The sequence below is a fragment of the Triticum urartu genome, chromosome 2A (genome assembly GCF_056163025.1).
Source record: "Triticum urartu cultivar PI428250 chromosome 2A, HENAU_Tu73, whole genome shotgun sequence".
In the NCBI taxonomy this organism is placed as follows: domain Eukaryota; kingdom Viridiplantae; phylum Streptophyta; class Magnoliopsida; order Poales; family Poaceae; genus Triticum; species Triticum urartu.
In genome coordinates this window covers 586,384,889-586,394,185 of record NC_141874.1, presented here as the reverse complement: position 1 = coordinate 586,394,185, position 9,297 = coordinate 586,384,889, and the positions used below count along the sequence as shown (strand labels likewise).

Sequence of the window (9,297 nt, the reverse complement as noted above, 5' to 3'; positions counted from 1 at the left end):
CATCAAACCTTAAGTGTGCAGACCCTACGGGTTCGGGAGACATGCAGACATGACCGAGACGATCTCCGGTCAATAACCAACAGCGGGATCTGGATACCCATGTTGGCTCACACATGTTCCACGATGATCTCATCGGATGAACCACGATGTCAAGGACTTAATCAATCCCGTATACAATTCCCTTTGTCTAGCGGTACGATACTTGCCCGAGATTCGATTGTCGGTATCCCGATACCTTGTTCAATCTCGTTACCGGCAAGTCTCTTTTTACTCATTCCGTAACACATCATCCCGTGATCAACTCCTTGATCACATTGTGCACATTATGATGATGTCCTACCGAGTGGGCCCAGAGATACCTATCCGTCACACGGAGTGACAAATCCCAGTCTCGATTCGTGCCAACCCAACAGACACTTTCGGAGATACCTGTAGTGCACCTTTATAGTCACCCAGTTACGTTGTGACGTTTGATACACCCAAAGCACTCCTACGGTATCCGGGAGTTGCACAATCTCATGGTCTAAGGAAATGATACTTGACATTAGAAAAGCTTTAGCATACGAACTACACGATCTAGTGCTATGCTTAGGATTGGGTCTTGTCCATCACATCATTCTCCTAATGATGTGATCCCGTTATCAATGACATCCAATGTCCATGGTCAGGAAACCGTAACCATCTATTGATCAACGAGCTAGTCAACTAGAGGCTTACTAGGGACATGGTGTTGTCTATGTATCCACACATGTATCTGAGTTTCCTTTCAATACAATTCTAGCATGGATAATAAACGATTATCATGAACAAGGAAATACAATAATAATCAATTTATTATTTCCTCTAGGGCATATTTCCAACAAAACCGCATGCCCAAGAACCCCGACGTAGCGGACGAGATCGAGGTCCTTTGCGTAGCGAAGGGCAATTTGACGAAGCGGCAGCTGCAGACCACACATATCCCGCACACACCGACGTGCTAGGAGGCCGCACGCAGCAGCGTGCAGCCTCACCGCCGCCGACACGTGGCGGGTAGTGATCCAAGCCGGAAGCGGTGACAGCGATGGCGGGAACTTGATCTACTGGATGGGGACGCCCTGGGGAAGCGGTGATGGCGACGACGGGAACTTGAGCTGGTGGATCGGGACTCCCACCGGCGCGGTCGATGCGGGGTAGGAGCTGACCGGCGGTGGCTGCTGCAGCAGAGCGCCGGGCGCGGTGGAGGCCGCCAGGAGCGGCGGTGGATGGCAACTGCAGCGGCCCGGCGAGCACGGTGGGGACGCCCTGGGGCAGCAGCGGCGGCTGCTGTGGTGGAGCGCCGGGTGCGGCGGAGGCCGCCAGGAGCGGCGGCTGCCACGGCAGCCATGCGCGGGGCGGTGGTGGCAGCTGTAGCGGCCCGGCGGGGACGCCATGGGGCAGCAGCAGGAGCGGAGCGTCGGGCGCGGCGGAGGCCACCAGGAGCGACGGCTGCCACTTCAGCCAGGGCGGGCGGTGGTGGCGGTGGATGGCAGCTACGGCGGCCCGACGAGCATGGCGGAGGCCGCCTGGTGCGGCGTCTGCCACGGCAGCCACGACGGCGCGGTGGCGGCGATGGGCGGCGCAGCCGGGTGCGGCCCTTAGGACCCGACCAAGAACAGGAGGATCTCCTGGACCGCCTAGGTTAGGTCCCGCAGCGCCCCAGACACCTCCTCCGGCTTGAGGACGGTGGGGGCGCGTGTGACGGAGGATCCCGACGCGGGCAGGAGCGGGGCGACAGCCGTGATGGTTGCCAGAGGTGACGAGGTGACCGGCATCGGAAGAGACGGGTTGGGCATCGATGAAGACATGATCAAACTGAAGCTAGCTGATACCATATTGTTATGGTGCTGCTAGAAGAAGGACGCGAGAGGGTCGGCCGGGGGCCTTTTGCCCACGGCCGGGCAAGATGGAACGGATTTACTTCTTAATTCTTACTTGATTAGATTGATACATCTCCTCTCTTTATATAGAGAGGTTTACTTGACCCCCAAGCAAAGCTTACTTAATCTCTAAGCAAACGACTCTTATCTCTAATTAACTCTAAGACTAACAGGTTATACTGTCAGTCCAGACCCATTAAGCCCATTACGTACTCTAACATCCTCCCTATTGTCGGCGTACATATGGAAAAGGCCATTTTACCATCGCATCCAATGGCACATTTCAGAAACATAGTTCAACGCACTTGACATTAGACAAAACATACTAATTGATGAGAACGATAGCGACAAAACATTTCATTCAACTAAATGTACTAATAATGAGGGCCATAGGTACTTAAAGGGTCTACGTAGTTTAAATGGACCACAAAGTTTGTAGGGTATCGTTGCAGCGATCTTTTATGATTTGTTTATTTGTTTTGCCATGGAGCATAAATTTGTTAGGGTTAAGTATGAGCATGTCATCAGGGGAACAAAAATTGTAGCTTATGAAGTAGCCCAGTTGGCTAAGTTTCAAGGGTCTAGTTTGATGATCCTTCCCTCTATTGTGATGAAGTAGGTGAAGCTCAGAGGCAATCACGAACGGAACTCCTCTGTTCTTTTACATGCTCACGAGTCCCGTCTTCATGGATCAAGACCATAAACGTGGCTATAGCCGTGGCGACCATCAGATTTCCCTTCTTGTCTAGCACATCATTCCTCGCCTCTTTTCCCACCAATCATGTATATTCCTCCTCGGCTTGTGCAACATTGCTCTCCTTTTCCCGCCGATTGCTCTTGGGCGGTGGCATCGGCCCCCCTCCTCAGAGGAGAACATAAAAAAGTATGAGCCAATTGCTGTTAGGGGACGGAGTCCCCAATGCAGTTCAAACCAGCATCGCGGGACATAGTGCTACGAGAGGGTGTGAGTGGTTGGGATTGGTACAAGAGGAGGAGGCGATGCACACATGCCGGGAAAGCGGAGACGGGAAGAGGGGGGGGGGGTCGATATACCTCATACCTAGGTACCGCCTTATGCGGGTGCGCTCAAGCTTGGGGTGGGCGGGCGGAGGGTAGATCACCATGTCGAGCAGGAGGGTTGTCGGAGTGGGAGATGTCGGTGGCGGTTGGCTCTATTGAATCTATTGAATGAGTGGGGATGATCGTTCGTGCGTGAAGCTGTTGTTCGCTTTTGATGTGGACCATCCATTTGGACATACCCAGTCTTCTATAAAAATAGGAAAGAAATATGAAGAAGTGAGACGCACAGAGAAAAAACAAGAGATTCGTGGAAGAGGATAAATTGTCGCATTTGTTCATTTTAAACAGGCGAAGAAGAGAAGAGAGTATCACTCTATGGACTAGGATAGCACAGAGCTATCTAGCCCACTCCGGGTTTGAGTCACGGAGTGATTCGTGGTACTTATAATTTCTTCTATAAAAATATGCTTTTAAGTGTTAGTTGTGGATGGTCTCGTTTTTTAACGGGTGGAGAAGAAGTGGGACTGGGACTGGGAGTGAGACATACAGGGAAAAGATGAGCAGTCTCACTCTCGCTGTCTCCTCGGTCCCAGTTGACAGAAAACCCCACCACACCGTGGACTTGGTTGAACCCGGCAGGTGCTCCTTCCTTTCCGGCCACAACCCTCGCTCCGCCAGCCATGCCGCCGCCGCCGGCGACGCTGCCGGACGAGCTCCTCGAGGAGATCCTCCTCCGCCTCCCGCCGGGCGACCCCGGGTGCCTCTTCCGCGCCTCCCTCGTCTGCAAGCCCTGGCGCAGCCGCCTCACCGGCCCCGCCTTCTCCCGCCTCTACCGCGAGTTCCACGGGGCGCCTCCCTTGCTGGGATTCTTCGAGAACGACGAGACGGTCTTCTGCTGGTTCGCTCCCTTGACCCCCACCTCCCCCTTCCTCCCGGTCCACCCCGGCCGGTGTGATCTCTTCACGCTCGACGCTCGCCATGGCCTCGTCCTCTTAAATACTCTCGGCGGGCACGGCGAACCTGTGTGCCTCATCATGTGGGACCCCATTTGCCACCGCCAGTGGCGACTGCCCTTGCCCGAGTTCGTGGACTATCCAACCGTCCCGGACTGCGCGGCGGCGGTGCTCTGCGCCGCCGATGGCTGCGACCACATCGACTGCCATGGCAACCCCTTCCGTGTGGTCTACGTGGGCACCGATGAAGAGGGGGTCGCGCAAGCTTGCGTCTACTCTTCAGAGGACCGTTCCTGGAGCTCCGTGACATCTTGTGAGCACCCTGACTTGCCCATGCACGTCATTAGCTCTCAGCCCAATGCCCTTGTAGGAGATGCAGTCTATTTCTTGTGCCATCAGGAAACGTTCATCCTGCAGTATGACTTGCTCAACCAGGAACTATCAATGATTTACTGGCCACCCTTGCCAAAGTGCAAGTGCGGCGAATATATCCTTATGCCCACAGAGGACGGTGTGCTGGGGTGTGCCACCCTGAAGGACTCCAAGCTCGAATTATGGTCGATGGAGGCTGGCACAGACGGAGCTGTGAAATGGGCAATACGTAGAGTCGTGGTGCTCGAGAACTTGCTACCCTCTCCGCCCAGATATGCGATCAGCTGTGCCAATGGAGTTGATGTCTTTTTCGTGCGGACAGATCTTGGCACCTTCACAGTTGAGCTTAATTCAGGCCGAGTGAAGAAGGTATCCAACAGCACTCACATCATCCCCTACATGAGTTTCTACACTCCAGGTACTAGCATTGTCAAACCCGTACAAGCTTGTTTACGTTTGCTTTCCTCTGACTTGCAAATCATTTAGTAAAAAGTAATTAATATTTCTGGTATCATATATAATGTATATTTTCAGATCAAGCTGGGGGTATAAAGCCTCCATCAGCCATGGCTTCCTCCTCAGAGAGCGTTGAGAAGGCCCGAGACGAGCACCATGATCTGCTGCGGCCACACTCAAGTGGGAATCTGGGCTTTGAGAAGGAGAAATGGGTAGAGAAGGGCAAGGAGGATTGTGAATGTGAGGAGGATGGATGGGAGGAGGAGGCCGAGGAAGAGGATTGGGAATGGAATGGGGATAAAGCTCAGGAGCTGTTTGACGAGGGGTCCAAGGCCATCGAGGAAGGGCAATTGGTCCACGCCGAGGACTGTTTCTACACTGCCCTTAGGAGCAGGTTAGGGTTTCTCTCCCTTCTGCATGCTGCTTTTACTCCAAAGCCTGGCTGAATTGTGCAACAGATGGATTATTAGATACAACTTCCAGAGTCCAGTTATCTGTATTGGTATTTTATACTTGCTTTGCACTTTGACTTACTTAGTCTTTGAGTTTGTGATGAGCTTAGTTGGGTTTAGGAGGTTCAAACTAGTTAAGCAGCAATGCGTGTGAGTCGGGACCTAACATTCTTTTGCTATGCTGTGTGAATTATGACGAGCGCCCAAATCAATGTGTATTTGCTTCAGGACTTGGAGTTTACCTATTTGAGCAATTTGCGTATGAGCAATGTCACTTATGCCAACTATCCTTACCGCATATGCAGTTTGCAAAAAACTTAGTGAATGGGATCAGAAATTCTTAAACTAAGTAGCACTTTGGACCAACTGTGGTAAGGCTAACTGGCGGAAAGTGCAGTTATTCACTTATTCTAAATACTTCATCGTAGTGCAGTTTAATTATATGCTACTTAAAAGTTGCACTTAAAACTGACACTCTTGGTGGTTGTTACAGGAGAAAAGTCCATATTACAACCCTGAACTAATCACTGGGTTTAAAACTTCAAGCCTCAGCTTCAAAACCGTTCATCCCACACCCCGAACTAACCACACGGTCTAAAAATCAACCCTCCTCATGGTTTTGACTCAGGTGGTTTTGACCGAGTTGACGCTGACTGGGGCAATGCCAAGTCAGCAAAGAATGCCAACTAAGGTGATAAACAGTGGACATAGTTGGCACCTTCCTGATGAAATAATTGCGGCGGAGTTTTGATTATGATGTTGTATCTCAGATTACATTACCTTTCATGTCATTATGCTATACTCTTTGAGTCTTGACAATGATGCACCTGATAAATGTAGTAATGTACTCCTTTGTTGTCACCTAGGGTGTTATATTATGGGAGACTTTCTCCAATGTGTATTAGCACATATTACAAATATGGATATGCTTTGCTGTACAAAGCTCGAGCCGAGATTGCACCATATCAAGACTGGCGGAAGAGTAGAACTAGCAGAGATGATACTGGAAGCTCAAAGGCATCTGGTAGTAATGTAAGGGAAGGTGATACTGAAAAAGGTATATATGCCAATGCCACTAGTCCACTACTCCTGTACTCCATACAATCATAGACGCTACAATATGCTCTGTAATGTACGTAGTTGATTAAGATTATTTTGGTTACGGATTACAACCTTGTCTCTTCATCTGTTCATACATGCTGAGGAGTGTACATAATGAACTGCTACTCTGTAATGTACTGCATTTGCAAATTAGTAGCTTTGATTGGAGGTCGGAAATGTCTGGAATTATTTTATCATTCTGAAGTAGACTGTTTCATCAAAGTTGTTTTTAGAGTACTATGCATTTTTGTACTAAGTAAAATGCACCAAATGTCCTAAAACTATTTGAGGTGTGTCATGTTAGTCCCAAAGGTTCGAAACTGCATATTTGGGTCCCAAAAGTTTGTAAGTGGTTCATCTGTGGTCCTAAGCAGCCCAGACAATTTTTGACCTGCTCATGTGGTGTGTTGACCATTGCCACATTGACACAGGTCCCACCAGGGACAACCGAATAGAAGAACATTTTGCATAAACACTGTTGATAGGACTTTACTTCTCACATGCGGTCCATCTCTTATTTTTCCATTACAAAAAGAGGAGACAGCGAATGGGGTGGCCTCGTCGGAGTTTGACTGTGTCAAGGCTAAGGTGGTTGTGAGGCCGACTCAGCGGAGGAAGAAGGTACGCAGGGCAAGTGGTGGGCTATGGTGAGGGGAATCGGCAAGGGGTGTATCGGTGGTGAGGCACTCCTTTGTGGTCATCCGTTTGGCCAGCCGGGATGCCGTCGTCATTTCCGACTGTGATGCGTATGGGGAAAAGATGACAGGGGCCAGCAGTGAGGGGAGATCTACTAGGGGCATTTGTACAAAATGTTCTTCTATTTGGTTCTCTCTGGTGGGACCCCTATCTATGTGGCAACGGTCAACACGCCATGTGAGCGGGTCAAACATTGTCTGGGCTGCTTAGGACTGGAGATGAACCACTTACAAACTTTTGGGACCCAAATATGCAGTTTTGAAGTTTTAGGACTAACTTGACACACCTTAAATAGTTTTTAGGACCTTTGGTGCATTTTACTCTTTTGTACTACTCCCTCCGTTCCGAATTTACTTGTCGCAAGTATGGATGTATCTAGATGTATTTTAGTTCTAGATACATTCATTTCTGCAACGAGTAATTTGGAACGGAGGGAGTATAAATTATCACTCCCTCCGTTCCAAAATACTTGTCGCGGTTTTAGTTCAATTATTTTGGAATGGAGGGAGTAGTAAATTATACATGCATTGCATGTGAGAGCTTGGACAATCAAATTACAACCAAAAACCTGCATGCTCTCACAGTATATATAATAGGTAAATGAAAATTTTGAGGCACATGCATGAAGTATAAGATGCTAAATTCGGGTAAAATATACCAAGGGTGTTCCTTTTCCAAGAGGTGTCTTTAAGCATGTCATATTGCAATTTCTAATAGAAAATAACAAAAATAACTAGTGTTGTCTCTACAAAAATAAATTTGATTTATGAAGGTACATCTACTCCCTCCGTTCCAAATTACTTGTCGTGGTTTTAGTTCAAATTTGAACTAAAACCACGACAAGTAATTTGGAACGGAGGGAGTATAGCCTTGAACAAAAATAAAAATACCAACTAAAAATAAATGATAATACTGTTAGAAAAAGAAGTTAGGAGAGTCTAAGTATGGAAGAGTCTAGAACAAAGTAGAAGTGTGTTTTGAGTTTTGTGCAAAATGTCTATAAGGCTTAAGCCCAACCATAGAATCTTCTTGATATTATACGTGGTGGAATCTGGTGTAGTAAAGAGAAGATCCAGTGGTCAGCAACGTCCAGATTAGCTACCTCTCAACTGTCGGATGAGCTTCATCCAACGGTTGATATTCAAAGTTAATATATAGTGGTATAGATTAAATAGCAAATGATTTCAGGAACCGTCCAGTGGGCGGTTGGTCAGGATGAGGTGTCAACCCCTCAGTTCACCTGGGTTGGACTCCTTGGACTTGCTGGGTGCCTACTCAATAAGTGCAAGCCAGGGCTCCTGGTGGAAAAAACATAGTAGATTATCTTGGATACAATTTTTTTATCGCTCGCTCATACGTTTTTGAACGGACGGGACATTAGCATATTTTCTGTACCATATCTGTTACTAGCCTTCTTTTTATTTTTATTTCTTGCCATGCTTAGTACTTGTACACTCGGAATTGAAATGCTTGATTAAATAGATATCGATCTATGAACCATAGCTTCATTCAATTCTGCAAGTGGCTATCTGTCCAATGTATTTGAATGAACTATCTTTGGTGCAAAGTATGTGTTACATATATCGTGCAACAATATGAATAATTGGTTGTTGATTGCATTCTAAAGAAAATAATTTAGAACTGTGGTCTAACGTTTTTGTCGTAATTCTTCTAATTTGAATTTAAATGCATCAAGGTATTGATGAATGAGGAAATGTTGATGATCAGTTTATCCTGTCTTTAGTTTGATCATCTACATATTATGTGCATCTAGTTGTCTTCTCTTTATATACATAGGGGTACCCACAAATAAGGAAATACAATTATCTAACTTGGAAGTGAAAAAGAGTCCTAATATTTGGGGGTGACCTAAAGGTGGACCTGCCTCCTGTACTGTTGCACACACATAACACCACGATAATTGATGGCCTTGTTCCATGTGCAATTATTTATGTCACAGTAATTTTTTGTTCAGATTTGGATCTGGCCTGGAAAATGTTGCATATTGCGAAGGCAATACTTGAAAAGAGTCCTTGCGATCCTATTGTGGAAGTCCTTACATATTGTTCTCTTGCTGAAGTTTCTATGGAAAGAGGTAGTTTCAGACTTCCATTTATCTTAATTACTCATGCATTTAATACTGAATGATCTTGGTATCCGTGGCCCATACTTTAATTGCAGAAGACATACACTACTCACTCAGTGCTTGGTTCAAAGCTTTAGCCATCTTGGAGCATTTGATTGAGCCTGACCATAGTCGGATTATCTTAATGTATCCTACTTGTGGTAATAACGGCATAAATTGTGTGCTATATAATACTCCCTCCGTCCCAAAATAAGTGACTCAAC

General features: G+C 47.3%; 1 pseudogene; it reads left to right on the top strand.

Annotated features, from left to right (window-relative positions):
• The first annotated feature begins 3,598 nt into the window (after positions 1–3,598).
• LOC125537351 (uncharacterized) lies at positions 3,599–9,026 on the top strand (annotated as a pseudogene).
• The last annotated feature ends 271 nt before the right edge of the window (positions 9,027–9,297 follow it).